This window comes from Gossypium arboreum, chromosome 7, assembly GCF_025698485.1.
Source record: "Gossypium arboreum isolate Shixiya-1 chromosome 7, ASM2569848v2, whole genome shotgun sequence".
Taxonomy (NCBI): domain Eukaryota; kingdom Viridiplantae; phylum Streptophyta; class Magnoliopsida; order Malvales; family Malvaceae; genus Gossypium; species Gossypium arboreum.
The window spans coordinates 29,835,865-29,850,252 of NC_069076.1; positions in this window are offsets into that span (position 1 = coordinate 29,835,865).

Consider the following 14,388-nt stretch of genomic DNA (forward strand, 5'->3'; position numbering starts at 1 on the left):
GATCTGATCATCCGGCCTTGCTTGAGTTCCAAAAATTCCTTACGCTTCGATCGATGAACCGTTGACTAATGTATTTCTTTGAAATTGGATTGAAAGAAATCCCAAGTAACTCGTTCATTTGGGACTATGGAAATTAAAGTCCTCCACCAATAGTAAGTGAGTCTACATAACAAGGATATAGCACACTTAAGACATTCATCGGGTGTGCATGACAGTTCATCTAACACTCTAATGGTGTTATCGAGCGAACTTCGGCCTTTTCGGCATCATCGGTAACTATGGCCTTGAACTCCTCGGCCCCGCTTCCTAATCAAGTCCACGGTGGTTTACTCACCTCACGGGATCAATAGCGGAGGCATTGCGGGCTCTTGGGGTGGAGTATTTAAATTCGGGAATGGTTGGACAGTAGGGTTGGTTCGGGCATATTCGCGACCCACTCATTCATCATAGTGAAGAAGGCTTGTTTCGCCTTCATTTTGATTATTAGCGGATGACCGAGGCTCAACAGGCGGTGTCCCTTGCGCGGAGCAGCCGCTACACTTTCAACGTCATCCGCCAAGGGTCTCTCTACCGGGTTCCATTTACTAATCAAAACAAAAATTTCAACCGTCGAAGTCATCACATTTTTAAGCACTAACAATTTGGCATGTATAGCTAGACTCACACGCGCTATGGTAGTCCTAGAATCGACTAAACCATAGCTCGATACCAATTAAATTGTAACACCCCAAACCGAGACCATCGCGGTATCGCCACGAGGGGTTAACGAGACAAATCCTCTTAAAGTACCGACCAATTTGGCATTTCTGGACAGGCTGGAAAACTGCGTCACCGTCGTCTTAAAAATCATATCTCGAGTTTCAAAACTCGGAAACTGGTTTCGTAAATTTTCCCTTAATTTAGACTCATATACCGGTCCATGGATTTATTTTTATAATTTTTGGTTGGGCCAATTGGTACAGTTTATTAGTTAAAGTCACCCATGTTACAGGGATCGACTGCTCTGACCTTCGCGCGTTACAACTTGAATATCTCTCTGTACAGGGCTTTAATACTGGTTCTGTTTGTTTCTAATGAAACTGGACTCAAAATGGAATCTGTACATATAAGGCATGACTCCTAATTCTTTCTGGATAATTTATGGTAAATTTTCAAAGTCGCGACAGGGGACCCAGAAACCGTTCTGGCCCTGTCTCACGAGAACTTTAATATTTCTCAGTATACTGCTCATATGGTCGTTTCGTTTCGTCCATATAAAATAGATTCATCAAGGTTCAGTTCTATAATTTACTCACTATTTAATTCTACTTCTACTATTTTAGTGATTTTTCAATCTCATCCCACTGCTGCTGTCCGCAACAGTTACTGCAGTAGACTATGCCAATTTCATGAATTTTCCTTGGCCTTAATCATCCATCATACATGACACAAATTATGGTCACCTTATCAAAATTTGAGTTTCTAAGACTCGTGGCTATAGGTTCTAGCATCCCACTCGGCGACCACATAGGCCATTTTCACATGGCTTAAAGTTTACAACCCACAATTCGACAAAATATAATAGCCTATACATGCCAAATGTTCTTCAACAACAAAAACAATACCACAAGATTTCAGCCGGTGTGATGACTTCAGCGACGGTTCGAGCACATAACAATCTGAGTCCAAGAGACCTAAAATGGGTGACAAGAAAACACCGAGTGAGTTTACAACTCAGTAAGTCATAAGCATTCCACAACCATCCATTAACAAAATTATTACAACATGAAATAATGAAGCGAGGCTAAGTACTCCATCCATATCGAACTATATCATAGTTCCTTGGACCTTCAGTTCAATCTCATACCAAGTCATACATCCACATTTCATATTCTATACAATAAGATATTTGAGGCATTTTACACACCAACTCATTTTCACCACAATCATACAATTGCAATCATCACATAGATTTAAAGCTTACCAAGCTCAACCCCGAGCATGAACATATTACCTATTCGTCATGAGCTCAAGGTACTTACCCGATCCGCTGTCCATACTCAACTCGATAGAGACACACCCTCCATATAATTGTTCGATCGGAGATATTTATATATATATATAGAGTACGCACACACGAGTGCTTAATAGTCGATTTCGCACACTTAGTGCCATGCGATTTAAGCCCACACATAGTGCCATACCCTTGAGCTCGCACACTTAGTGCCATATATTTCCAGCATGCACACTTAGTGCCATATATTTCCAACACGCACATTTAGTGCCATATATTTCAGTATGCACACTTAGTGCCAATCTAAATCACCGTACACACGTATTGCCCGCACACTTAGTGCCGAAAGCAAACTTTCTACACATTTCACTATTTCTTTTACATTCAACAATTGTCATCACTCCATACACATACAATTTCATTTATATATATATAGCATCCCATTAAACACAATTGCATAGATTTTACTATCATTTAAGCAATATCAAACATATGTGCTTAATGACTTACCTCGTGTTGGGTAAAATAGTTCCAAATCGGCTACTCGATGACCTTCGTCTTTCCCTTGCTTGATTCTCCTTCTTTAACTCCTTGAGCTTAATCAATAAATCACTAGTTTAACCATCTTGCTAAACATTCATAATTCAACTACACATGCATATGTATGCTTGTATATTCGGCAACCATTCTTACTAATCGCCCATTTGGTCGATTATACACCTAACCGAATATGCACCAAAAACTTGATTCAACATTACCTACATACTCACTTTAATGGCGAATATATATATATATGTACAATGTCAACTAACATCTTTTAATCACCTAATTTCATCTCATGAACATTTAATCAAATTTTCCCAATCTAGCATATATTTTCACATCCATTTGTAACATCATGTACAAACACATATACACATATATCAAAACACAAATTTTTACCTATCATGCAACAAGCATAAATCGCACTTATGAGCATGCCATGGCGAATACATCCCACACCATCCCCTTTCAATTTTTGGTCATGGTTAAACAAAGAAAACTCCATGTCTTACTCAAGAATGCTAAAAGAAATTTCAAGAGTAGTCAATCCATCATTACATGTATCATCAACAAGCTTCACATTTAGCATGCAATGGCTTTAACACAATATCAACCTTGGCCAAATACCATTTCCATGGCATAACAAGGATTTGAACCATGGGCTAACATGAACATCAAGTTAGCAACTAAAACATGCATGAATCTCATGACACAACCTCAAACATACCTTAATCTTGACACAAGTATGACCAAATCTCCTTCTAGTTCTCTTCTAAACCAAGCATGAAGCAAAAATCCTTCCTTTTTCCCTTAGTATTTTCAGCCAAGATTTGAGAATGGATGAACAAATTTTTCCTTTCTTTTTCCTCTACTCACGGCAACAAAAGGGGGCATCCATGCTCATTTTTTTCATTTCTTTATTTTTTCTACATAATCCACTAACTAAACATGTTGGAAACATGTTCCCTTATATATTCTTGTCATGGCGGCCACTCTTCCCTTTTTTGGGCAAATTGACATGCAAAACCACTCTTTTGCATGCATGTACTATTAGACCATTGTAAGATTAGCCTATCACCTTTCAACAATGTTTCATACAAGTCCATTTTAATAAATTCACATAGAAATGATCAAATTAATGCATGAAACTTTCACACATGCATTTACTAACATCATAAACATAGAATATAACTTTTAATTACTTATAAGACTTGGTTTAGTGGTCCCGAAACCACTTTCCGACTAGGGTCAAATTAGGGATGTCACACATGGGCTAGGTAGAACTCAAGCTAACAACTAAAAACATGTATGAATCTCATGGAACAACATCAAACATACCTCCTCCTAAACACCAACCAACCGAACATGAAGCAAGAAAATCCTCTTCTTCTTCCTTCCTCAAGTCATGGCAATGGAGGAGTAGCCTAGCTCATTTTTTTTTCTTTTTCTCTTTCTCCTCCTACTAACCACTATTATTTTATTACCCATGCTCCTTATTTTATCATTCCTCCCATAAAACATTAACATAACATGTTTATGACATGTTTTACTCATCACATTTTGTCCACCCTCATTGTCATGGCCGGCCACTACCAATTAAGTGGGGAAATTGACATGCAAGTCCACCCTTTTTAATTACATGCACTAATAGATCCTTATAGATTAACCTATCACATTTCACAAGTGTCACACATAAGTCTTATTAACTAAATTCACATGCAATTAACTAAATCGAAGCTTAAAACTTTCACACATTCATATTCACATATTTTAGACAATAATTATCATATTCAAATAATTTGGTGACTCGGTTTAGCAGTCCCGAAACCGCTTTCCGACTAGGGTCACTTTAGGGCTGTCACACTTGGACAGTGGCATCGATATGTGAATACATGTAAGACTGCGTCTGGGACGTTGGCATTGTATGATACATGTGTAATTATCCGAGTGTCCTATTCAATTCTGAATGGTTCATTGGGCATCGGTAAGTTGTGATCGAAAGTGTAAAATGAGTTGGAATGACCAGGTATGAATTAGCTTGTTACCTACCTAAAATAAGGTAAGTAAGTAACTTGATTATTTGTCACAAATCATGTGTAATGCAAATGAAGAATATATGTGATTATGGTATGTGTATTCGGTTCTACAAATGAATGATATGAATATTATGGAATTGGTTTCTGAATATGTGTCTACAAGACCATGTATATTCGGCCATATAGATAGTACATGTACACGATGTTATATATATATTGACTTTTTGGCTTTGAAGGTTGGATGATAATTAATTATCTTGATCATATGAGTATTTAGCCAGGGTAGTGTTTGAATATGAATATATATTATTTATGAACCTTGGTAGTTTGAGACTAAATGTGATAAAGATGATATATTATAGTTTAGTTTAATTGAGTTCATAATATCATTTGCTTGTTGATATGCTTATGACTTACTAAGCTAAGATAGCTTACTGTGTGTATATTTGCTTCTATTTTATAGATTTTGGATTCAAGTTACGAGCTAGGTAATCATCAGCGAAGTCTATCATACTATCCACTATTTTGGTACTTAATAAGTTGAACTTGAATTATGGCATGTATAGGCTGAAATGTACTTTTGAAATGTTGTATTTTGTTTATGTATAAGTGGAGCCATGCGAAAATGGCTTAACTTCTATGCTTGAAATCGGTTTTGGTTTAATTATGGTTTAAGTCTATTTTGGTTATTATGCCTTGTGCTATGGATAATTATAATTTGTGTTATGTGATCGTATATTGAAGTTGGTGTTGAATTCGGATGTGGCATGAATGAATTGGCTGTGTTATACATATATTTGGTTTTGGTTTGAGCCTATATTGAAAGTGTATCCAAAATATATGATGTTTGTGAAGTTGCTATGTGTTTCGGCTATCAGGTTTAAAATGGATGATAATTGAGCTAAGGTAGGTCATGTATTTGTTAGGTAATAGTCAAGACATTTTCATAGTATAAATTCGGTATTCATTTATGGACTTTATTAATGATATAAATGACATATGATTTGTTGTTATGGTAAGTAAGACACATTGGGACTTAGATTTATATAAGAAGTTTGAGTTAATGATAAAGGATATGCGCACTTGGTATTCGGTTATGTCATGTTAGTTGAGTTTTTATATGTTTAAATGTATGTATATATGTTCTTACATTATGGTTGACATGTATATGTGCATGGCTTTTTAGATTCGTTAGTTTTTGTAAGTTTATGAATACATATAAATGAATTGTGTTGGCCGAATAGACAAAGAAATGAAATGGATTTACATATAATCGAATGCTGGTTTAAATCTCTATTAATATGTAGAACATATGAATTTTATCTGACTAATATATTCATCTTTGCATATATGAATAAATGGGTTAGTAATGAAATTTATTTCAATTAATGTATATCTTGTGTATGCGCATTATTTATATAAAAATAGGTCTAATATTCCAATAATGAAGTTTTTGATTTATTATATGTTCGTATATGTATAATTTGTTTTGATATATGTTGGATTATGTTTTATTTAAGCGTGTTGTGAATGATATAATTATTTAAGATTTAATATTTGATTAAGTTATAAGTGTGACATCCCTAATTTGACCCTAGTCGGAAAGTGGTTTCGGGACCACTAAACCGAGTCTTATAAGTAATTAAAAGTTATATTCTATGTTTATGATGTTAGTAAATGCATGTGTGAAAGTTTCATGCATTAATTTGATCATTTCTATGTGAATTTATTAAAATGGACTTGTATGAAACATTGTTGAAAGGTGATAGGCTAATCTTACAATGGTCTAATAGTACATGCATGCAAAAGAGTGGTTTTGCATGTCAATTTGCCCAAAAAAAGGGAAGAGTGGCCGGCCATGACAAGAATATGGGCAAGGGAACATGTTTCCAACATGTTTAGTTAGTGGATTATGTAGAAAAAATAAAGAAATGAAAAAAAAATGAGCATGGATGCCCCCCCTTTTGTTGCCGTGAGTAGAGGAAAAAGAAAGGAAAAAAATTTGTTCATCCATTCTCAAATCTTGGCTGAAAATACTAAGGGAAAAAGGAAGGATTTTTGCTTCATGCTTGGTTTAGAAGAGAACTAGAAGGAGATTTGGTCATACTTGTGTCAAGACTAAGGTATGTTTGAGGTTGTGTCATGAGATTCATGCATGTTTTAGTTGCTAACTTGATGTTCTTGTTAGCCCATGGTTCAAATCCTTGTTATGCCATGGAAATGGTATTTGGCCAAGGTTGATATTGTGTTAAAGCCATTGCATGCTAAATGTGAAGCTTGTTGATGATACATGTAATGATGGATTGACTACTCTTGAAATTTCTTTTAGCATTCTTGAGTAAGACATGGAGTTTTCTTTGTTTAACCATGACCAAAAATTGAAAGGGGGATGGTGTGGGATGTATTCAGCCATGGCATGCTCATAAGTGCGATTTATGCTTGTTGCATGATAGGTAAAAATTTGTGTTTTGATATATGTGTATATGTGTTTGTACATGATGTTACAAATGGATGTGAAAATATATGCTAGATTGGGAAAATTTGATTAAATGTTCATGAGATGAAATTAGGTGATTAAAAGATGTTAGTTGACATTGTACATATATATATATATTCGCCATTAAAGTGAGTATGTAGGTAATGTTGAAATCAAGTTTTGGTGCATATTCGGTTAGGTGTATAATCGACCAAATGGGCGATTAGTAAGAATGGTTGCGAATATACAAGCATACATATGCATGTGTAGTTGAATTATGAATGTTTAGCAAGATGGTTAAACTAGTGATTTATTGATTAAGCTCAAGGAGTTAAAGAAGGAGAATCAAGCAAGGGAAAGACGAAGGTCATCGAGTAGCCGACTTGGAACTATTTTACCCAACACGAGGTAAGTCATTAAGCACGTATTTGATATTGCTTAAATGATTGTAAAATTTATGCAATTGTGTTTAATGGGATGATATATATATATAAATGAAAATGTATGTGTATGGAGTGATGACATTTGTTGAATGTAAAAGAAATAGTGAAATGTGTAGAAAGTTTGCTTTCGGCACTAAGTGTCTTGGCAATACGTGTGTGCGGTGACGAGATCGGCACTAAGTGTGCGTGCTGGAAATATATGGCACTAAGTGTGCAAGCTGGAAAAATACTGACCTTTGGGTGTGCGAGCTCGGAGGGTATGGCAATGTGTGCGGGCTTAAATTACGTGGCACTAAGTGTGCGAAATCGAGTAGTAAGCACTGTGTGTGCGTACTCTATATATATGGAGGTGTGTCTCCATTGAATTGAGTATGGACAGCGGATCGGGTAAGTACCTCGAGCTCATGACGAATAGAGAATACGTTCATGCTTGGGGTTGAATTTGGTAAGCCTTAAATCTATGTGAAGATTGAAATTGTATGGTTGTGCTGGAAAATGAGTTAATGTGTAAAAAAATGCTTGATTATCTTGTTGTGTAGAATATGAAATGTGGATGTATGAATTGGTACGAGATTGGACCGAAAGGTCCGAGGTATTATGGTATAGATTCGATATGGACGAGTACCTAGCCTCATTTGTTGTACATGTAGTAGTAACTTTATCGGTGGATTGATGAATGCTTATGACTTACTGAGTTGTAAACTCACTCGGTGTTTTCTTGTCACCCATTTTAGGTCTCTTGGACTCGTATTGTTGCGTGCTCGGAACCGTCGTTGAAGTCATCACACCGGCTGAAATCTTGTGGTATTGTTTTTGTTGTTGAAGAACATTTGGCATGTATAGGCTATTATATTTTGTCGAATTGTGGGTTGTAAACTTTAAGCCATGTGAAAATGGCCTATGTGGTCGTCGAGTGGGATGCTAGAACCTATAGCCACGAGTCTTAGAAACTCAAATTTTGATAAGGTGGCCATAATTTGTGTCATGTATGATGGATGATTAAGGCCAAGGAAAAATTCATGAAATTGGCATAGTCTACTGCAGTAACTGTTGCGGACAGCAGCAGTGAGATGAGATTGAAAATCACTAAAAATAGTAGAAGTAGAATTAAATAGTGAGTAAATTATGAAACTGAACCTTGATGAATCTATTTTATATGGACGAAACGAAACGACCATATGAGCAGTATACTGAGAAATATTAAGGTTCTCGTGAGACAGGGCCAGAACGGTTTCTGGGTCCCCTGTCGCGACTTTGAAAATTTACCATAAATTATCCAGAAAGAATTAGGAGTCATGCCTTATATGTAAAGATTCCATTTTGAGTCTAGTTTCATTAGAAACAAACGGCACCAGTATTAAAGCCCTGTACAGAGAGATATTCAAGTTGTAACGCGCGAAGGTCAGAGCAGTCGGTCCCTGTAACATGGGTGACTTTAACTAATAAACTGTACCAATTGGCCCAACCAAAATTCTAAAAAAATCCATGGATGGGTATATGAGTCTAAATTCAGGGAAAATTTACGAAACCAGTTTCTGAGTTTTGAAACTCGAGATATGATTTTTAAGGCGACGGTGACGCAGTTTTCCAGCCTGACTGGTAATGTCAAATTGGTTGGTATCTTGAGAGGGTTTGGCCGTTAACCCCTCGTGTCCGACACCGGCGTCGGTCACGAGTTAGGGGTGTTACAATTTTATTGGTATCAGAGCTATGGTTTAGTCGATTCTAGGACTACCATAGCGCGTGTGAGTCTTGCTATACATGCCAAATTGTTAGTGCTTAAAAATGTGATGACTTCTGACGGTTGAAATTTTTGTTTTGATTAGTAAATGGAACCCGGGTAGAGAGACCCTTGGCGGATGATGTTGAAAGTGTAGCGGCTGCTCGCGCAAGGGACACCGCTGTTGAGCCTCGGTCATCCGCGAATAATCAAAATGAAGGGGCGAAACAAGCCTTCTTCACTATGATGAATGAGTGGGTCGCATAATATGCCCGAACCAACCCGGCTGTCCAACCATTCCCGAATTTAAATACTCCACCCAAGAGCCCGCAATGCCTCCAGTTATTGATCCTGTGAGGCTGAGTAAACCACCGTGGACTTGATTAGGAAGCGGGGCCGAGGAGTTCAAGGCCATAGTTCTTGATGATGCCGAAAAGGCCGAGTTCGCTCGATAACACCATTAGAGTGTTAGATGAACTCATCATGCACACCGATGAATGTCTTAAGTGTGCTATATCCTTGTTAAGAGACTCACTTACTATTGGTGGAGGACTTTAATTTCCATAGTCCCAAATGAACGAGTTACTTGGGATTTCTTTCAATCCAATTTCAAAGAAATACATTAGTCAACGGTTCATCGATCGAAGCGTAAGGAATTTTGGAACTCAAGCAAGGCCGGATGACCGATCTCGAATACGAATATGAGTTCGTAAGACTTAGTCGGTATGCTCTGGAGTGTGTGGCTGATGAGGTTGCGATGTGCAAAAGATTTGAAGAAGGATTGAATGAAGAGTTAAAGTTACTAGTGGAAATTTTGGAGATAAAGGAGTTCGTGACACTAGTCGAACGAGCCTGCAAGGCGGAAGAACTTGGGAAGGAGAAGAAGAAGGCTGAATTTGAAGCAAGAGATTACCGTAAAAGATCAACGAGTAAAGCTCCGTTCTCGGCTGTAAAGAGGTTCAGGGAGGACACCAGTAAGTCGAGGACGACTGCGGGAATTTCCATTAGAGCCCGACCATTGACGGACTCCCAGCTACTTCATTAGCTAGTGTGGGCAATAATCGTCAAGAGAGACCTGAATGCCCCCAATGTGGAAGACGACACCTAGGTGAATGTTGGGGTAAGTGCATTAATAGGGCTGTTATGGATGCGGTTCAAGGACCACTTCATTAGAGATTGCACGGAGCTAGATGAGAGGAATAAGACGCAAGGTGCAAGACCTAGTGGAACGACGGTGGAGGTAGGCCCCAGAATCTCTCGGAGGTAGGGGTGGTAATCGAGAGGAGCCTCTAATACGGCCGTCCGATCCGAGACCCGTGCTCTGCTAGAGCATATGCCATCCGCACGAGAGGAGGTATCCTCCCCGACGTTATCACCGGTACTTTTACTCTCTTTGATACTATTGTGATTGCATTGATTGACCCGGCTCTACTCACTCATATGTATGTGAAACCTTAGCATCCAAGAAGACTCTACTGTTGAGTCTCTTGAGTTCGTAATTCGAGTGTCAAACCCTTTGGGTCAATACGTGCTTGTTGATAAAGTGTGCAAGAGATGCCCCTAATAATTCGAGAATCTGTTTTCCTACCGATCTAATGCTTCTACCATTTCATGAATTGATGTTATTCTTGGTATGGATTGGCTGACCGTACATGATGCAATGGTGGACGCAAAGGAAAACCATTGATTTGAGGAGTGCAAATAATGAGGTAGTCCGAGTCGAGTCTCTTGATTTAAAAGGGCGCCGGTGATAATATCTTCTATGACCGCTTCGGAGGTATGTGAAAAAGGGTGTGAAACATACCTTGCGTATGTGTTTGGAAGTAAAGAGACGGAAAGGAAACTCGAATCGGTACCAGTGGTTTGTGAGTACTCGGATGTTTTTCCCGAGGAGTTACCGGATTGCCACCGGTTCGAGAAGTGGAATTCGCATCGGTTGTACCGGTACTACGCCGATTTCAATAGCCCGTGTCGTATGGCATTAACGGAATTAAAGGAATTGAAGGTTCAATTGCAAGAATTGACGATTTGTTTGATCAATTAAAGGGAGCCTCGGTGTTTTCAAAGATAGATTTGAGGTCGGGGTACTATCAGTTGAGGGTCCGAGAATCGGACATACCCAAAACCGCTTTTAGAACGAGGTACGGTCACTACGAATTCTTGGTGATGCCGTTTGGGCTCACTAATGCCCCTGCGGTGTTTATGGATTTAATGAATAGAATTTTCAGGCCATACTTGGATCGGTTCGTAGTTGTATTTATCGATGACATTTTGGTCTATTCGAGAGATGAACCGAACATCTTGAACACCGAGGCTAGTGTTGCAAATCTTACGAGATAAGCGATTATACGCAAAGTTCATAAATGTGAATTTTGGTTGAAAGAGGTTAGCTTTTTGGGGCGCGTGGTGTCCGTCGGTGTCGGTGGACCCGAACAAAATTCGCCATAGTCGATTGGAAACCACCAAGGAATGTTACCGAAGTTAGGAGCTTTTTGGGCTTGCGGTTATTACCGACGATTTGTAAAGGTTTCTCGACGATAGCCACGCCAATGACGGCTTACTCCAAAAGGATGTTAAGTTCGAATGGACGGAGAAATGTTAGAAAAGTTTCGATCAACTGAAAGCTTATTTGACTGAAGCCCCAATTCTAGTGCAACTCGAATCGGGCAAAGAGTTTGTCATTTATAGTGACGCATCCCTACTTGGGTTGGGTTGCGTATTGATGCAAGAAGGGCGAGTTGTGGCCTATGCGTCGAGACAATTAAAGCCACATGAGAAAAATTATCCAACCCATGATCTCAAATTGGCTGCCATCGTGTTCGCCTTAAAGATATGGCGACATTACTTATTTGGTGAGAAGTGCCATGTGTATTTGGATCACAAAAGTCTCAAATATTTGATGACTCAGAGAGACTTAAATCTGCGACAAAGACGATGGCTCGAGTTGTTAAAAGATTATGAACTCGTCATTGATTATCACCCGGAAAGGCTAATGTGGTTGCGGATGCCTTAAGTCGAAATCACTTTGTTTGCTTCTGACGATGAATGTACACTTGTCTATTCTACCCGACAATGTGTTAGTAGCGAATTAAAGGCCAAACCATTATTGGCTCATCAAATTCGTGAAGCTCGAAAGTTGATGAGGAGTTGCTTGCAAAAGCGGGTGAGTGTGTTTCGAACAAGGAATCGAGTTTCAAATTGATGATGACGATTGTTTGAGGTTCGAAGTCGTCGTGTGTTCCAAAGAATTGAACTTATTTCGATAATTCTAAATGAAGCCCATTGTAGTCGAATGTCAATCCACCCGGGTAGTACTAAAATGTACAATGACCAAACGCCAATTCGGTGGCCGGTATGAAACGAGACATTTCGAATTTGTTTCAAGGTGTCGATATGTCAACAAGTGAAAGCGGAACATCAAGTGCCTTGGGATTACTTCACCGATCATGATACCCGAATGGAAATGGGATCGAGTAACAATGGACTTTGTGTGCGGGTTACCATTGACTCGAATAAGAAAGACTCGGTTTGGGTCATTGTTGATAGGTGACCAAGTCCGCTCATTTTATCCTCGTCGCACGGATTTTACGCCGATAAGTTGGCGTAATTATCGTCTCCCAAATTGTTCGATTGCATGGGGTACCTATTTCTATCGTGTCGGATAGAGACCCAAGATTTACGTCGCGGTTTTGGAAGAAATTGCAAGAGGCTTTGGGTACCAAACGCATTTTAGCACTCTTTTCACCCCCAAACCGATGGTCAATCCGAACGGATAATTCAAATACTCGAGGATATGTTGAGATGTTGCATCCTTGAGTTTAGTGGTTCATGGGAATGGTATCGCCTTTGATTGAATTCGCACAACAATAGCTTTCAATCAAGTATTAAGATGGCGCCTTACGAGGCTTTATACGATCGTAAATGCCGTACCCCATTATTCGGGTGAACTTAGTGAAGGTAAATTCTTGAGGTTGATTTGGTTAAGGATGCCGAGCAAAAGTTCGAGTAATTCGTGAAAGTTTGAAAGTCGCCCGGATCGCCAAAAGTCGTATGCGGATTTGAAAAGAAAAGATATTGAATATCGGGTTGGAGACAAGGTCTTTCTCAAAGTTTCACCTTGGAAGAAGGTGCTTAGATTTGGTCGTAAGGGCAAATTGAGTCCGAGGTTCATCGGGCCATATGAAGTATCCGAACGAATTGGGCGATCGCATATCGATTAATTTTACCCCGAGCTTGAAAGGATCCTAGCGTTTTCCATGTCTCGATGCTTGACGATATAGGTCGATCCATCGACGTAATCGCTCCGTCGAGATTGAGATTCACCTAATTTGAGCTATGAAGAGGAACGGTTCGCATTCGATGTGTGAAGTAAAAGAGTTGCGCAATAAGAAAATCCCATTAGTGAAGGTGTTGTGGCATAAACACGGAATTGAAGAAGCCACTTGGGAACTCGAGGACTCTATGAAAGAGCGATACCCAAACCTATTTACCGGCAAGATTTTCGGGACGAAAATTTCGTAAGTGGGGAGAGTTGTGACATCCCTAATTTGACCCTAGTCGGAAAGTGGTTTCGGGACCACTAAACCGAGTCTTATAAGTAATTAAAAGTTATATTCTATGTTTATGATGTTAGTAAATGCATGTGTGAAAGTTTCATGCATTAATTTGATCATTTCTATGTGAATTTATTAAAATGGACTTGTATGAAACATTGTTGAAAGGTGATAGGCTAATCTTACAATGGTCTAATAGTACATGCATGCAAAAGAGTGGTTTTGCATGTCAATTTGCCCAAAAAAGGGAAGAGTGGCCGCCATGACAAGAATATGGGCAAGGGAACATGTTTCCAACATGTTTAGTTAGTGGATTATGTAGAAAAAATAAAGAAATGAAAAAAAATGAGCATGGATGCCCCCCTTTGTTGCCGTGAGTAGAGGAAAAGAAAGGAAAAAATTTGTTCATCCATTCTCAAATCTTGGCTGAAAATACTAAGGGAAAAAGGAAGGATTTTTGCTTCATGCTTGGTTTAGAAGAGAACTAGAAGGAGATTTGGTCATACTTGTGTCAAGATTAAGGTATGTTTGAGGTTGTGTCATGAGATTCATGCATGTTTTAGTTGCTAACTTGATGTTCTTGTTAGCCCATGGTTCAAATCCTTGTTATGCCATGGAAATGGT